This window comes from Ursus americanus, chromosome 4, assembly GCF_024610735.1.
Source record: "Ursus americanus isolate L20-20 chromosome 4, mUrsAme1.1.p, whole genome shotgun sequence".
Classification (NCBI taxonomy): Eukaryota; Metazoa; Chordata; class Mammalia; order Carnivora; family Ursidae; genus Ursus; species Ursus americanus.
The window spans coordinates 29,640,838-29,659,079 of NC_142130.1; positions in this window are offsets into that span (position 1 = coordinate 29,640,838).

Genomic DNA, 18,242 nt, shown 5'->3' on the forward strand with positions numbered 1-18,242 from the left:
TCTGGCCAGATGCACTGCTGAGGCAGCAGGGACACCAGCCCCAAGGCACCGCTGCCTGGGTATTCCTGCCGCCTCCCCGACCCCTGTCCCGACCCACCTGTGATCCAATTCAAGGCTCAAGGCTCCGGCCTTTACTTTCCGAGGCTACACTGGCAATCACAGGATGTGTAGTGACCTCCCACACCTCTACCCTGGCCTCCTGTCCCTCTGGAAGGCCTAAATTCCCTCGGAGTCCTGGGGAAGCTGTTTCCAGGCACAGCCCCCACTGGATCTGTGACCCGGTGTTGCCCCAGGTTCAGGCTGAGCCCTGGAACGACATCTGCCCTGACAAGGGGTCACTCCTCTGGATTCAAGGAGAAACTAGTATTCTTCAAATTAAACCAAACCTGTTCCCTTTAGAAGCCAGCCACCACCGCCTCAACACTGTCTAAAATGTCACACCCAGCACCTAGTAGGAGCTCTGAAGGGCCTTGGCAGGGTCTTCTGAGGAATTGGCTTGAAACCGGATCTGGCAAGAACCAGTTGTGTGACCTTGAGCAACTCCCTTCCCCTTTCTGGGCCTCTGTTTTCCCCTCTGGGCTGGCCTGGCTTTCTGCCATCAGCCCAGTGTTAACATTGTGTCCCTCTCCCTCATCCAAGCAGCCTCCCTCCTGTGGGGCTGCGGGGATGCCCACCTCATGGGCTGGTCATGGTTGGGGGTGGATGGGGTGGGATTCACATGAGAGAAACCAGGAACAGGTACCCGAAGTCAAGGTCAGAAGCAGGAATGAAGCCAGCTTCCGGCTTCCGAGAATTACCTCTTGTCCTCTTGGAACTGTGAGCTGTGGGAGGCAGAAGGGTCATCAGGCACCATCTAGACCAGTGGTATTCAAGCTGCTTTTACCCACATAGACTTTCACCAGATGAAATCTCACACCGATGAGGCCCAGATAGCAAACAGATTTTTTGGGGAGGGGGATGGGGGGAGAGGGATAAAATGGAACATTTATGATAAATGCAACAATGGCTTGCCCACTGGGAAAAGCAACTCCAGGAGAAGGAAGAATGTCTTCAGCTGGTGAGGGAAGCTAGACAGGAAAACATCATTGTACTTGATTGGGCTCTCATCTCCAGAATAAACTCCCACCCTTGCCTGAAGAGGATCTTTTTTTGTTTTTTAATTGACGTTTCATCAACACCCAGAACTCACCCAGCTCCCACCCACCAAGATAGACAATGTTGCTTACAAATGGCACACCGTCTTAACTGTCACATTAAACCCTGGCCATCTGGCCCCATCTCTTCCACTCCTGCATGAAAACACATGAGCTCGGAATGTCTGATCCACACGGCTCAGATAAGAGAGAAAAGGGAAGAGCCGGCAGCAGGGAAGGAACTGAGCAAAAGAGAGCCAAGGAGTAGAGAAACTCCTAAGGGGAAAGAAAGGTAAGAGTTGGTTTCTGCAGCTGACCTATTAAATCCAAGGACTCAGGCCTGGGGGGGATTTCCTGGGACCCTCAGGGCCCTGACAAGGCAAAGGAGAGGCAGGAAGCTGCTGGGAAGATGGGGAAGGGCACTTCGTCTCAGACCGAGTAGTCGGAGCGTGAACAAAGGCTAAGTACCCAGAGTGAGCCCGGCATCCTGCCTGGAGGAGGAGGGCAGGAGGGCTGGCCGCGTGAAGCAACCTGTTCCGGGCGACCGCAAAGGCCAAGTCTCTCCGGCACGGAGCACATCACTGACGTCAAGCGCAGCGGGACCACGGCCAGGACTAACTAGGTACAGACGCACGGGGGAGGGCGTCCTCGGCCAGGAGCTGCTCCCACAGGCACCGGCCCCCCAGCCCCCGGGCTGCTGCTGCCGCGGGCGGGGAGGAGTCGGATCCACCCGCCGGCGGTGCGACAGCGCCCTTTAGTGGCCACATCTCGGAGAGCGCGCCTAGAAGCCCCGCAGGCCTAGGCGTGGGGCCTGAGGCCTCTAAGACAATTCTAACACTCATCGGCCTCACGTTAGAATCACTTGGGAAGCTTTTAAAAATCAGAATGCCCAGGAGGCACCTCCTTCCAATTAAACTGGAAGCTCTGGAAGCGGGACCCAGGCGCCAGTATTTTTAAAAACTCTCTAGAGGGATGGGTCAGAGGCTAAAGGTATTCACTCTGCCAAGTTTTTGACATAGGAGCTCTATAAATATATATAAACGGATGAAAAATAAATACATAAATAAAGGGGAAAAAAACCTCTCTAGGTGTTTGCTCTGTACCCTCATGTTCAGAAGCAGTTTCCTTAAAAGCAGTGGTTCAGACTCCAGGCTTCATCAGAATCCACTGGAGGGACCGCTAATACAGATTACTGGGCACCACCCCCGCGTTTCTGATCCAGTAGGTCTGTGGTGGGGCCTTATTAGCTCCAGTAGGTTCCCAGGTGAGGCGATGCTGCATTGCCGGGAGCGCACCTGGAGAACTCGGGCTCAACTTCTGTTCAAAGTGTGGGCCACGGGCCGCAGCATTGACATCAGCTGGGAGCCGGTTAGAGATGCAGATCTAAAGGTCCCACCTGGGATCCGCTGAACTGGAATCTACCCTTTATCTACATGCAGGTGATTCACATGACCTGAGGGTTTCGAAGCGCTGCTCTAAACACCGTTTGGTCAAGCCCCATAGGATCGGGCTTTGTTGAGGGCTAGCAAAACCTCTTTACATCCTCCCCAAAACCTCTGGATCAGAGAACGGGATGGAACGTTCTGGATTATCTGATCCAATTCTCTGGCATGACAGATAGGGGAAACTGAGACACAAAGAGGGAAGGAACTTGTCCCCAGTCCGTCAATCATCCTGGGCACTTCAGATTTCATACACTCATGAACATCCCCTTCTGCTCCCCAAGACGTGGCACACGTGAGTCCTCATCTTCATCCACGGTCAGCACCTCGTGAACTCAAGCGGGCCTGTGGAGGTCCAGGTCCTTCCTGGGCTGTCTGCCTGGAGCGCATGCAGGCCATGAGGACAGCCACAGGAGAAGGGCCACACCTCTAGGAGATGAGCCAGGAGAGGACAGGTTTGAGATCTGAGTGTCAGCCACCGACCCTACGTGTTGAGACTCATGCCAGTTTTTTGTTCATGATTCTTCTTCTGAATCGTCAGGGAAGAGAGACCAGAGGCCTGTCTTACAGGCACCTATCTTACAGACAAATCTGTACCCGCTGAGCAGCCTGTCCCCAAAGTGTGCTGAATGGCCAGCTCTGGCCAAAGCTCACAGTGGGTCTCCATCTTTTTATGTTATTATTCAAGCAGGCTGTCTGAGGGGCACGCAGAGTGCAGGTGGAGAGACTAGCCAAACACATGAATAAATGACAATGAAATATCTATCACAAGACTGGAGGTTTTGCTGTCCAGGAGAGTGAGGGGAAGGATGGCATTTGGAACAGGTGGACACTGGACGGATGCATAACTGGGTCAGGGAAATCAGGGAGGGCTTCCTGGAGACTGTGTGGCCATTCCAACTGGGGCAGGTTGGAGCTTGGATGTGACCTCTGGCCCGTCCAAATTTGGACCGTTTTGTTGTTGTTGTTAGGCTTTTATTTATTCATTTGAGAAAGAGAGAGTGCAAGTTGGGGGGGGCCGGGGGGAGCAGGAGAGGGAGAAGGAGACCCCCCACTGAGCAGGGAGCCCGATGCAGGACTCCATCCTAGGACCCTGGGATCATGACCTGAGCCGAAGACAGACGCCCAACCGATTGAGCCACCCAGGCACCTGGACCTCACACTTCTAACCACTCCTCCACACTGTCCTCAAAAGGCGCAGATGGAGACCCACCTCGTGGCCTGTCCGGAATCTGTAAGGAGGATGTCTGGCTGGAAAAGAGGCAGCTGAGGCTGAACAGAGAGGGAGGGGCGGGAGGCGGGGCTTGAATTTAAAGTTGATGAGTTCGGGCTTTATCCAGGATCCCACTGGAATCCGGGTGGTGATGCGGGGAAACTGACCTTGATGGAAGTTTCCTGAAGATGGAGTGTTTCCAGAGCCCAGTACATTGCTGAGGCTCACCGCCCCAGCTTCAGCAGCCTGTGGTGAGAGGGTCTCTAACGTCCTTGACAAGGTTATAACATTTGGGAGAGCTACATCTTCCCGTCTGTGTTCATTTCCACTCCTTCCAAGAAAGCTGGGGGAGGGGGCGAATAACCAGTTAGTAACTGTAAAGTAAAAACGGGTGGGTATTTGTTTTCCTCTTGTGGTCTTTTACACTCCCAGCTACAGCCCCCTGTTCCCAGCTTCACCGGACACAAAGAAGCCGAAATTAAACATTAACCAGGATCATTGAGAATGTCAATGAAATGACAAGGCCCGGTGTGAGGGGCGAGAGGCCCCGGACTGTCTGGTGGATTGTTCAAACATGCCGGGGACCTGGGGCCCAGCCCCATCTGCAGGGGATTGGGAGGCCAGCGGATTCCAACCAGCTCTCTCCATTCCAGCCAACAAACATTTGCTGAATTCCCGTCTGAGGCCTGGCCGTGGCGCTAGGTCCCTGGGGAACAGGAGGGCTGAGAAAATAGCACCATGCATGAGGACTCCGAAGGAGGCAGTGGGGGTCATGGAAGGCAGAATGGGGAGTGATGTGCGTCACCCCAGAGAAGACAGCATCGGCTGCCGGTCTTCAGGAGTCAGTAGGTTTTGTAGTAAGAAAGACGGGCAGTCCAGGCAGAGACAGGTGAACAGGGGTGGGTGGCAGTGTTTGGGAAGTGACTAATCTGGTGTGGGATGTCCGGAGGACGGCCGGGGAGAGGGCCAGGCCCGGAAGGCAGCTTGGGTCAGATCGGAAAGCCCAGTTCTAAAGGGCGGGCTTGGCTGGGAAGGTTCTAGGAGCCGCTGTGGGAGGCTGCTGGGGTCATCCGGGCCAGGAATGATCTGGATTTGCCCCAGGCTGCAGCTGTGGAGAGGGGATGGGCTCAGGAGACATTCCAGAGCCAGTCCTCTGACCCAGTAACTAAACGGGTGGGGGGGAGGTGAAGTCAGGGATGAACACTCTGACGTGGTGTCATCTTCTGGGAAAGGGAGGCGTCAGTCAGGGGTCCGGCTGGGTAGCATGAAGCACGCTAGCACAGCAGACGGAGGGAATTCAATTCGGAGGGTCGGCTGCGTAGCAACGTAAAAGCTAAGAAGCTGAATGGGATGTTGAGGCCGCACAGAGGGTAGCAATGGGAGGAAGCCACCCGCATCCTCTAGGGCGGGCAGGACAAAAAAGGGAGGCAGTGTAACTAGAGCCGGGAGCTACCCGGCCCCACACCAAGCCCCGTGTAGGCCGGTGCAGGTGGGGCTGAGGCCCTGGAGGGGGCCCAGCGCAGGGCCAGGGGAAGAAATACCCCAGCTTCTGTCCCCGCCCACCCTCCCACCTCGCACCTGCTGCTGGCCAAGCCTGCTCGAAAGCCCAGAGACCCAGACGCCTGGGAAGTGCGTCCCCAGCAGAGACAGCAGGCGGAGAAGGCTGGGTGCCGTGTGAAGGCAGCAGGCCAGTGCCTCGCACAGGCATAAGAGGGCGGGCAGCTGGGGAGACGCCGTGAGTACGCCCCGAACGCGGGAAGCGTGAGGCGCCCACCTGGAAGCAGAGGCAGCTGGCAGTGAAGACACGGGCCGGGATGTGGAAGGGGTGGCACGGCTCCGTTGGGTTTCCCAGCTGGGCCAGAAGCCGATCATGCCCGAGCCACAGTGGTGAGAGCTGAGCCTCAGGGGTGGGGCAGGGCGAGGTGGGGTCAGGGGGCTCAGCGATCTCCCAGGCCCCAGCTCAGGGAAATAGGATGGTACTGGGGAAACGGGGCTGCCCTGGGGAGGCCGCTAGACTCACGGCACCATCCAGTTCTGACAGCAAGTGGCCATGTAACTGTGAGCAAGGGAATGATGCCTTCTGGGCCTCAGTTTCCCCTCTATGAAGTGAAGAGCATACCTCCCTTATCGGGAAAATCGAAACCACATAGAAGCACTTTGTGAACAGTGACGCTCTGTCTACTCTAGAAAGACCAAGGATGCCATGCAGATGGCAGGCTTGGGCAGGGCTCGGTGATGCCACCCACTGAGGCTTTCAGGACGAGGGCAGGGTTGAGCCTGATAGGCTCCTGGGGCCCCCTGGGATTTACCTACACCTGCAGAGAGGCCAGTGCCATGGGCCTGCTGCTGACAGCTGTCCTCGAAGGCTAGTTCCGGGGACATTTTAGCTGCCCGGCCACATCTCTGGCCTTTCTGTTAGGACAGCCCCCCCATATTCTAAATGACTGAGAAGGCAGAGTGGCAGGCAAGGCCCTCAATACAGCCAGACTGTCCCATCCCTGCGAGGCTTCGGCCTGTGACCCCATCACTGGCAGCAGGGAGGCGACCAAGCCGAGAGTAGGTACCCTCAACACCACGGAAGCCGTGGGGTCTGCAGACGGGAGCCAGGCTGCGAGCCCGCCAGGGAGAGGCAGGAGAGATGAGGCCACGGGACAGCACAGCCCGCGGGCACATGTGTGTGTCTGCACACACTGCGGTCTCAGAACCGCCCCTAGACGGTGACAGTTGATGTTCGTAACTGACAAAGTAAACTACACTCTTCGTTTTGTTTTCTTTTCTTTCACTAGACAGTGACTCTAAGTACTGAAACACTGACCTAAAACGTCATGTCCACCCACCTTCACACCCATCGCACAGCTGGGGACTGGCTGAGCCCTGCTCACAGGTAGGCCTGGTCCTTCCCGAAGGTCTGCTCTTGGGAACTCTGCGCCAAGCCCACACGCTATCCCAGCGCAGCATAACGCATCATGTCCCCAGCCCCGCCACTCACCTGGGATGACCGGGGACAGGGGGCAGAGCAGGGGACACCGAAGGGGGCCTTCCCATAGCAGACGTTGGCCCAAGCACACGTCCCCCCCACAAAGTTCAAACTCTTCCTTTCCTGATACAGTGTGAGGTGACTTCTTCTCCCCCTCCCCTCAGAGCCCTGCTCACAGCCCCTGGCGAGTGTGGGGCCCAAGCTGGCTCCCCAGAACACAGGGCAGGAAGGGATCTTTGAGTGATCTTGGGTTGTAGGCCTTGCCCTGGTCCCTGAAATAGTGTACAGTATCCTGTGGAAACTTTTTCCTGAGTGAGAGGCCATAGCTGTCTCCTGGTTGTGAGGGGAGTTGGTGGACCTGGGGAGTCATGAGCTCCAGGGTAAGCCCTCCACTGTGTAGCCCCATCCCAGGCCATCCCCATCTCACACGACTGGTTCCAGCACACGGAACTGCCTGTGGTTGCCCAAAGTCCTCATGTTTCTCCAACACCCTGGCACTTAGGGGTTGCTGCCTCTCCACCTGGAATCCCTCTCCTCCCTGCCTTGCATACACCTTAGTTTCCCCAGCCTTTAAGACTCAGAGCAAGCGTCTCCCCCTCCCTCCTCTCCTATGCAACATGGCAGACAGCATTTTCCCAAAGATGGCCACTCCCGTGCGTTTCTCCCATCCCACAGGACATCCTGGCGGTGTGACTGACTCTGCTCCCATGGAGAGGTGGGTCTCATGCCCTCCCCTTGGATCTGGGTGGGTCTGGTGACTACCCTGACCAGTGGAGTATAGGGGCAGTGCGGCTTTGTGACTTGCAAGACTAGGTCAGAAAAGGTCGGCCCTTCCACCTGGTTCTCACTCGTATTCATGTTCACTCTCTGTCTCTCCATCTCTGAATCTCTCAACACCCGCCTCTGGACCCCAGCCACCATGCTCAGGAAGCCTGGGGCCGACAGTGAGTGGGTGGGCCTTCAGGTCATTCCAGTTGGGGCCCCGTGATGGCACCGAGACGAACTGTGCCCGCCAGGCCTGTCTGCGTGCTGACCCACAGAAACCCAGAGAGATAACATATGATCACTGTTGGTCCAAACCACTATGTCTTAGGGTCGTTTGCAATTGACAAAAATACTTGTCTGGAGTCCCATGACCCCTGGGCTTCTCTCTGCTGGCGTGTTCCATCCCTGAGTCGTCCCGGTGGGCTGACCGGGAGCTCCCGGGGGGCCCCACCACCAGCCACCTTCATGTCCCGGGCCAGGCCCACTGCTGGAGCCCCGGGGGGAACTCAGCAAACCTTGATCTAGTGAAACCCGGGAACTGGGAGAGAGACGATTAGGTGTATCAACAATGAACTCCAAGCTGATAGACGTACTGGAGTGACAGCTCCAACCATGTGAGATACAGATTTTTCAACGAATGAAGTATCAGAGAGAATATCTTCATTTAAACCTTGAAGGTTTCGTGAACTGCTCCCATCAGGCTGTGGTCTCCTACGGGCCTTGCCGATGTTCATCTGCGGAGTCAACGGACATCAAGGGACATGAAAGGACAGAAAGGGACCCCATGGCGGTGATGCCCCTTCAGCCTAAGTAATCTCATGGAACCACCAAGTTGTACTGGGGTTTACTTCCTGCTGTGACCCCAGAGCAGCCTTCTTCTCATGGGGCCTCACTCTCCCTCCACCCTCTGTGCGGGGACTCTGTAGGACCCCCGTGGTCCCCCCACTCCCTGAGTCTGTCTCCCACTGGGAGCCTCCTTGCAAGTGTCCCAAGCACGGACTGCGGCTCTGCTGTCCCCTGGGCCTGCACTTCCCTCCCAGGAAGGCCCTCCAGGCGGAGAGATTTCATGATACAGACCTCCCAGGAACATTGTACGGTTCGGGGAGCATTGGCTCCTGCCCACATTTCACCTGCTTTCCGCACCATCATGGAGGCCGACTCAGGAATGACGAGGCCCATATTTTAAAAGGAAGTGGTCCCCACAGCACTCCAGCCTGGACTTCTGCCCACACACCACCGACCCTCACCCCGTTCTGGCTACTGTCATCCGGGCTGCTCCTAGTCACCAGGGGAGCTCTTCCTGCACGTTCCCCAGGGGGACTGAACAATCCATAGCCATCGGGCTAGCTCAGCTCAGCCCTTAGTGCCCAGAACGTGTCTAGACCTCCTTGGCCTGTCATGTAAATGAAATAGGATTAGACTTGTACTTTTGTTACCAAAAGACACACACACACACACACACACACACACACACACACACACGGCAAAAACAACCCAAAACCTTTGGTATACGTTCCCCAATTACAAAGAACTGCTTCTGGATTACTTACTGTTTGGGACAGTTGGAGCTCCCTTGCCCTGTATCAAAGTAAGCGTCAATTTCGCTGTGCTATGTCTATTTCACAAATGTCTGCTTCTGTAAATATTTAGGGGATACAGCCTTGAGTCCCCTGTGCACACACACCTCTCTCTGGATAAGGAGGTCTCTGGGTTAGGATGTGTTCTGGAATCTCTCCTTCCACACCTACTGGGTCTGGTCACTGTCTGTGAGGCTGACATTCCTCAAGTTGAGGGCTGAGCAGGCAGAAGGCTGCAGGCTGTGCACCAGCCGGGTCAGGTTCCCGGGAGCTGTCAGTCTGGTTTCTGACACCCCAGCTAGGCCATAAATAACCACAATGAGAGGGCAGGCTGCCCGGGCCTCCCCGGCAAGGCACTGCCGCCCATCAATCTCCTTTAATGACTGCTTGGCATTCAGGCTTCCGCCGCGACCCGACCCCGGCCCCAAGCATTCTTGGGGGCGCAGCGTCCCTTCCCAGGCACAGACCGGGTCAGCCGGGAGCACACCGCTTTGAGCCGGCCCTGGTGTCCGTCCCATATACTTTATGGATGCCAGAGACAGGCGGGAAAGCTCTCATCACTCAAAACGCCACCCCTTCCAAGATGGGCTCCAGAAAACAGACCTACAGCTCCATCCACGTCCTCGTGGTGGATCTGGTCGTGGTGGGTCCACGCTACAAATGACCCCACGCAGCAATCGCAGCTACCCCGCACCACGTAACAGCTACTCACTCCATAGAGAAAGCTGCTCTTTGTGTTCCCTGCTCTGTGGGTGGGCAAAAGCCAGATGATACTCAACTGTTTATCCTCCTTTTGTCCTGGCCTCAAGTGGCAATTACCGTTTATTCTTTTATTTGTACCTTTTGTTCTTAAACCTGGTTTGCCTCAACTATCTCAACTCCTTAAACTATCCACCTAAAACCACACGCCCCACCCGACTTCCTGTCTGTCTCTAGGTCTCTCCCTCTACTGAGCTCTTGTGATTGAGATTGCATGAGTAAAATACTCGGGTGATTCTATCCTACCATCAAATAAAACAATCTGGCTGTCTCATCAAGAGCCTTTTTTTTTTTTTTAAGATTTTATTTATTTATTTGACAGAGACAGCCAGCGAGAGAGGGAACACAAGCAGGGGGAGTGGGAGAGGAAGAAGCAGGCTCATAGCGGAGGAGCCTGATGTGGGGCTCGATCCCAGAACGCCGGGATCACGCCCTGAGCCAAAGGCAGACGCTTAACGACTGCGCCACCCAGGCGCCCCCATCAAGAGCCTTATAACAGAATTTTCAGCACATACCTCTACAAAAAATAAGACGGTGCATGATTGCTAAAAAGGGTACTTTTGTCGGGGCACACAGGCCATCATTTTAAGCCTCCCTGACCACCCACCTTGTGAAGGTAAAAGTGGGGTGGGGGGTTCTTACAGAGTCAGACCCCCTCACTTACATATGGGAAACCAAGGCCCTTAAAGTTACAGGGTTGGATAGAGGACCCATGTCTCCTAGGATCTAGTGCACTTGGGGGCAGGAATGGCCAAAACCAGCTCTTCCCAGAGTTACTGGTAAAGCCCCACCCTTAGGCTAGTGCCAGACTCAGAATAAAGCCCAACTGCTAACTGCAGGACACTGCCAATGATCCCCTCCCTATCCCCAGGGTCCCTTTTCCCTGTTCTGTGTGCCTTTCCTCAGTCTCCAGGTGTTTTCAGGCCTCACCTGAGCACCTGTCACTCTCGGAGAGCTGTCCCCAAGCTGCTGGGCTGTCTTGCACTGTGGGGAGCAGTGGGGATGCAGGGGACTGGCCCTTCGCAGTGGCTGACTGATGAGGGGTATAAAGCCCAGCTCCTTGCCTTGAGCTGGGACAAACTGAGAAACAATGGACACTCCAGAACTTTCCTGCTGGATCGAGCAGGGCCTGGTTCTCCCCCTGAAATCACATGCCGCCTGGCTTCCTGCCCCCTCCTGCTTCTCCTGCTCCCTCACCACTTTCTCCTGGGATCGCTTCCTTTTAAGAAATCACCTGCATCTCGGGGCACCTGGGTGACTCGGTCACTTAAGTGTCTGACTGTTGATTTCGGTTCAGGTCATGATCTCAGGGTTGTGAGATCGAGCCCCGTGTTGGGCTCCATGTTGGGCGTGGAGACTGCTTAAGATTCTTTCTCTCCATCTCCCTCTGCACCCCTCCAGTAAATAAGTAAATAAGTAAATAAATAAATAAAATTTAAAAACTATATCTGGACGCTCATCTCAAGGTCTGCTTTCTTTTTTAAATTTTTTTGAAGTTTTATTTTTATTTTTTTAATGAATACATAATGTATGATTGGTTTCAGAGGTACAGGTCTGTGATCTGTCAGTCTTATATAATACCCAGTGCTCATTACATCATCAAGGTCTGCTTCTGGGGAGCCTGACCTAAGACACCAGAAAACATCTGTGGAATGAATGAAGGAAGGTACCCTAATACCAGCCCAAGAGAGGGGTAAATGAAATGTAACGTGTGGCTAGAGGAAAATGCTTCACACAAGAGAAGCAGCCCCAGCTGAAAGAGGGGGGCAGTGGAGCTGCTTCAATTGCGTGTCTTGCGAGCTGAAGCCAGGATTAATTAAAAGCTCCCAGGTGCTTCCACTGACAGCAGCTCACGGAGGATACTGCTCCCCCAGCCCCCCGTGGGCGTATCCACAAGCCGGGTTCTTCCGACATCCCCAGGGACACTCTGGGAGCTCAGAGCCCTCCCAAATGGCCATTCTGGGTTGGCTCGTCTGGATAACTGAGTACTCGCACTGCGCGAGCTGACGAAACCTCTAACGTCACCCCCTTAGAGTGTACAGCTGCTGCTGTAAGAGAGACAGGGAAATGCCCCTGACCTGCCCCAGGCCTGCCCCACGCCGACCTCCAGAAGTGTGGGTGGATGGAAGCAGTCGGCAGGACGGGGCAGGTCAGGGCAGCTCCGGGGTGTTCTGGACAATCCCCAGGCAGTCCTTACGGAACCGAGCCCCGTGGGCAACAGCACCTTCCACAGAACAGCCTCGTGTTGGTGTCTCCTCCTTCTGTCTCGCGGTGCTGCCTCCTGGGATTACCTCCCAATGAAACCACATCCAAGTCCTTGCCCCCAGCGCTGCTTTCACAAGCATGCAAACCGAGACCACGGTATACAGAGTGTCCGCTTTCTCCAGGCAGCTCGGGATCAGAGTTATCTGCCTCAGGCTTGTTATTCACCTCCAGCTCTGTGCTGGACCAGCGTGCTGCCTCGGGAGCTGGGGCGGTGCCTTGCCCTGACAGCCCAGGCAGCTGATCTTTGGCAGTTTCTCCCTGATTTCGTCGTGTTTGCATCTCCTTCTTTGTTGCTAGCAAGTTTCCAGCAGGACCACCACCCACCTCCCGACTTGTGATTTTTTTGCCTTTAATCTACCCCAGTCTGGAAACCATATGAGCAAACTTGATAGATTTGTGTCTAACATAAAAGTGAACGGAGTCTGAGTGGAGGAATGTTCCTTTGAGCAATGCATGAGCTTTCATCTAAGGCACTGGAAACTTCTTTTCGCTGCTTGGGAGATGTTCTTATTTTTTCCTGGTTTGAAGCTCTGACTCGGGGAGGGTAGAAGTTGCATAGTGAAATTTCGCATGAATGACTTCTTATATCTCAATTTAAATACGGGGTGTGTTTGTGGTCCAATGCAGTGGGTCTAGTAATACTTATCGCACATGCCCTAAGGCTTTTGGCTTGCCGTTTATTAGGACATGCCAATTTCATAGATCCGATTTTCAAGACTCCAGGAGACTTCGAGAGTTTGCCAGCTTCACAGATGTCAAAACAATATCATACACCAAGGAATCGTGGCTGACACACAGATTCGAGAACAAAAATAGAATCAGTCCAGGGATTGAATACCAATCCCCCTGTCCAGCCAGCAAGTCTAATTCAGAGGCCCCTTTTCCTCTCCCGAGAAGTTCCATGTCCCCTCTCCTGGGTGGGAAGAGAGGTGTTCTCATCGGCCGTGGCCGAGGAGTCTGGCTGCTCCCACAGGTCTGAGAGTTTAGACTGTGCTGGGCCCTTCCCCAGGTGCCCACCATCCCCCAGGCCAGGTGAGCAGTCCTGCGAGGGTGGCAGCAGGACGTGGGACCCTCCACACCCCCATCTGAAGAGAACGTGCGTGCTCAGAGCTTCCAGCGCCTGCTTACCTGATGAAGATTCAGAGGCCAGGAGAGAGGAAGTGACTTGCCCAAAGTCACAGAGCAAAGTTGAGGCAGAACTGATGCTACAAATCAGGGGTCCTAATCTTTTCTTTCCCCCCAAACCCAACTTGAACCTCTGCTCTCATTTACAAAGCCTCTGTGGTACAGTGGAAGTGACAGGTGCTCTCACCTGGAAAGGGAAGGGGAAACATGGGCAGGGACCCAGGACCACCATCTCTGCCTCATAAGGAAAGATGTGTCGAGAAATCACGTTGATCAGTGAAGACAGTTATGGTTCAGTTTATGTGTCCTCTTGACTGGGCTAGAGACTGCCCAGGTAGCTGGTAAAACGTGACTTCTGGGTGTGTCCGTGAGGGTGTGTCCAGAAGAGAGGAACGTTCGAACCAATAGACTGAGCAAGGCAGACCCCCCTTACCGAGGTGGGTGGGCATCATCCAATCCACCGGGGGCCTGAATACAACAAAAAGGTGGAGCAAGGAGAATGTGCTCCCTTCGCTTAAGTTGGGACATCCGTCTACTGGCCTTGGACATCAGAGGTCCTGGTTCTCCGACCCTCGGACTCTGAATTACACCACGGACTTTCCTGCTTCTCAGCTTGCAGGTGGCAGATCGTGGGACTTCTCAGGTGGGAGAGAGAGAAAGAGAGGTCCTACTGGTTCTGTTTCTCTAGAGACCCTGACATCCGGCTTTTGCTCCTTCCTTTACCTTGGAACTGTGGATTTCATCACTGACAGATCCAACTCCCCTCTTAGAGCAAATGATTCTCAGCAGCCCCTTCAGTCTCCTGAAATAAATGTCACAGATAATCAGATCTCACAGAGAACTTAAAAATTACACGTGTTAACTGCAATAAATTAGAAATAAAAGGTAATTTATGATAACATAATATTCATCTCCATGTGAAAATGCTCGGGCACAACCTCAGCAGAGATCTGATGAAAAGGATGAAATTAAGAGAAGTTGCTTTCTGTTTATATTTGAGTTTTTGAAATAAGGGTTAAGCATTGCCAAGGTGGGCGGGGGGGAGGGGGAGGGAGATTTCCCCAAATGCTGAACAACTCTGATAAAATTGCAAAGAAGGCAAAGCACAGTCTTCCCAGCAGGTACATGCTAAGTTGCAGTCCTGGAAAACTCAAAGTGTCCAAGCTAGAAGGGTTCAGCTGTGTCAGGGTCAGACCGGCTGAGCTCACTACAGGATTTCACCCACAGCAGTGCCTGGAGGCCCCTTTGCAAGTCCTGGGCGACTCCTGACAACTTGCTGTCGTGCAGGGCTGTCCCACGGTGCAGGACACGCAGATCACCGGGACAGACTAGAATGTGCCAGGGGGTGGAGATGCCGCCTGGGAACCTCGGCCCCACTCCACCCCCCGGCCGGACCTCGGGCGCGGGCACCCAGCGGCCTGGCACTTGCCCAGAGTTACAGGAGACAGAAGCTTGGGCAGCTCCGTCCTCCTGCCTGGGAGCGGCCCCCGCGCCACCGAGGCGATGTGCTGGGCTGTCGCCTCCAGGGGGCGGGGGGGGGGGGGGGAGCAGCCTGGGATGGGACTTCCAACGAGGAAAGCGCCGTGCCCCATGAGGGGAGCCGTTCCTCCAGAGTGCCACAAGGGGGCGCCCCGGGCCGCCGAATTGGCCCGTTTGCAGGTTTCTGAAATGCTGAACCGTGTGCAGATGGAAAAGTGGGGGCGAGTTGAAAACACGGGATGAGAAAGAATTCTTTCATGGGCTTACATTGTGCTAAATTGTCTGATTTTTGGAAGCGCCGGCAGGTCTCAAATATCCACGGTAGGTACTGAACGGTTTTGTCAATGGCATTTCCAGTCCTCCCAAATGATTCAATTTTGATGTGTCAACGGCAACTTTAATATCCGCCCAGAAACAGCGATGGGAACAGGTCACACCAATGCAGTGGCCAAGCAGCTGGCCAGGTCTTGCCTCCTGCCACACCCACCGCACTTCTCTAGAAATAATAATAATAGATAACACTTCTGAGAACCCATGTGTCATTGTTACATGAATGCACTTAATTGTCCTTCACCAACAGCACCGTAAAGTGGGCACCACTATGCCCGTGATCAACGGTATGTATGAGGAAACTGAGGCACAGAGAGCTACAGTAACGCCCAAGGTTGCACTGCTGGCAAGTGGCAGGGAATCACCCAACTGTGGAACATTCCGGACTTCAAGGAGCCCTGCCTGTTGGAAGGAGGTGCTTTGGGATGACTTAGCCATCCTTGTGCTGCAAGAAAACAAGGCAGAGAGCATCCAGCTTGTTTCTTCCAGATCTCCTGGGGGCATGAGGATGGTAAAATAAAAAACACCAACGAGAAGAAAGAAACCTTACAAAATATTTTGTATGCAGTTTTGGGGCGCGTTTCGCTCATGAATTCACCCAGAGCACTACAGCAGGTGGGTCGGACCAAGCCGGCATTCGCTCCATGGCCCTGGGTCTAGCTACACATGGCCACGATACCCAGCACGGGACGAGATAGAGCCTAAGTTTTCAACCTTGGCTAAGCGTTAGAGTCCCTGCGGAGTTAAAGATAAAACTGCTATTGGGTCTGCCCCAGGCCGATTGAGTCAGAATCTCCGGAAGTAGGGCTTGCCCGGGTACCTGTTGGGGGTTTGTTAACCTCCCCAGGTGATTCTGAGGTTCCATCAGCATCAAGAACCAAACCCCTGGGACACCTGGGTGGCTCAGTTGGTTAAGCGTCTGCCTTCAGCTCAGGTCATGATCTCAGGGTGCTGGGATCGAGCCCCACATCGGGCTCCCTGGTCAGCGGGGAGTCTGCTTCTCCCTCTCTCTCTCTCTGCCTGTTTATGCTCTCTCTCTCTCTCTCTCTCTCTCAAATAAATAAATAAATAAACCTTTAAAAAAAGAAAAACTCCTGGGGTGCCTGGTTTAGTCAGCTGGGCATCCGACTCTCGGTTTCAGCTCAGGTCATGGTCTCAGGGTCGTGGAATAGGGTCCCATGTCGGGCTCCGTGCTAGGAGGGAAGTCGGCTTGGGGTCCTCTTTCCCCCGCCGCCCTTGCCTCTCCTTGTGCTCACTCGCTCTCGCTCTCTCTCATATAAATAAACAAATAAATAAATCTTTAAAAAAAAAAGAACGAAACTTCTTTTTATATAGCTGAGGAAAGGCGGGGAGAGGAGCCTGATTTGCGAGAGGCGGAATGTTAGGAAGGGGGAGCCAAGTGTCCTGCTTTCTATCCCAGAACCCATCGAAGGCTTTAGTGTTGCCCCAGACGGGGCCCGCTCCACAAGGAGACAGCAGCAGGAGATGTGGACTCTGGGGTGTGGGGCACACTCAGACTCTCTTCTCTGCTGTCCTCAGTCTGAGCTGGACCTTCAAGACCTCAAGACCCTGTGGCCCCCTCAGCGGTCAGGACTTCTACCACCGCAGACGGCACTTCCCCCACGCTCATCAGGTGGTTGGGTCGTCAGATACATACCCAGTTAAACTTGGATTTCAGATAAACTACAAAGAGTTTTGTAGTATAAGGATGTTCCATGCAACATGTATATGTTTACTTGCACAATCTGGCCATGCAACCCAAAAGAGCACGGTGACTCTGGTCTCGCCGAGCCAACTGGAAAGGGAGAACAAGCAGCATGCCCAGAGGACCCAGCCCCTGGCCGTCAGCCAGGGCTCTTTCCCCAACATCAGCACAGAGAGAAATGATTCTACTTTAATTTAATAAAGAGTTAGAGTTTGGGGGAAACTATAATTAAGAGAAATGTCTGCTTGGTTATCTTGTTCCTCTATCTCTGGCCGTGGAGGCATGACTACCTGGACCTCGAGCTGTGGTTCAGACCAGCACGCACTGGGTGGATGTTCGTGAAGCCCCTGGCTGTGCTGCTGCGGCTGTGCTCTCCCCAGACGCCGCGCAGCACCCCCAGAGGGAAGCCAGCAGCCTAACGCAGCAGGCCTTGGGCCTTGGGGCTGGAGAGCACAAGCCTGGGGCTGGCCTCCCAGGACCCTCCGACACTCGGGGGCTCGGCCTCCCTGAGGTGGCACAGTTCTCCAACCTTGGACGACCGATTAAGAGTATGAATCCAGGGAAGCCTGGGTGGCTCAGGTCATGATCCCGGGGTCCTGGGCTGGAACCCTGCATTGGACTCACTGCTCAGCGGAAAGTCTGCTTCTCCCTCTGCCCCTCCCCTTCCCCCTCTTCATGCTTTCTCTCAAATGAATAAATAAAATCTTTTTTAAAAAGATTTTTAATCCAAATGCTTCTGGGAATTGAACCCAGTGAATTTGGGAGTCTGTTCCTTTGGCAAATCTGCTGAACTACCTTCCATTGCCTGAGAATTTATGGTGATTTTGATTTGAGCCTCGGGAAGCGTGTTTTTGAAAAGGACATCCCTGGACACTTCCTTGTCTGCAGCTGACATCGCGCTCCTGCCTTCCCCCAAACCTGACCCTGCCCTTGGGTCATGGCTTCCCTGTCCACTCTGCCCGCCGCCCAGGAAATGTGCACCCTGTCTGATCTCTCCCGCCAGACTGTGAGTGAGTTCCCGGAGGGTCTGCCAGATGCCAGATTCATGTGTCCCTCCACCCTCCCAGTATTTCACCCAGACCTGTCCACACCGCGGGTAGGAGAACCAGGTAGAAGGCTGCACATGGTCCGGTCCAGGGTGACAAAGAGCCTCCCGGGGCTGGGAATGGGAAGGGGGACATGGATAGAGGGGTGCTCAGAAGTGTTCCCGGATGGGTGGGCCATGAGGATCAAGGGGAATGAGAGACTGGAGAACATACCCAGCTCCTGGACTTGGCAATCTGCTGGAGGGGAATCCTGGAGGAACAGGGAACGGGGACAGGTTTGCTTTACACACGTTTGTGGCTGAATGATCGAACACGGGGCTGCTGAGCAGGCAGATGTCTCATCACGGAGCCAAAGAAGACCTGAGCCCAAGATGGAGATGGGGGTCGTCACGCATCCGACCCCAGGGACACGCGTGAGATTCCCCG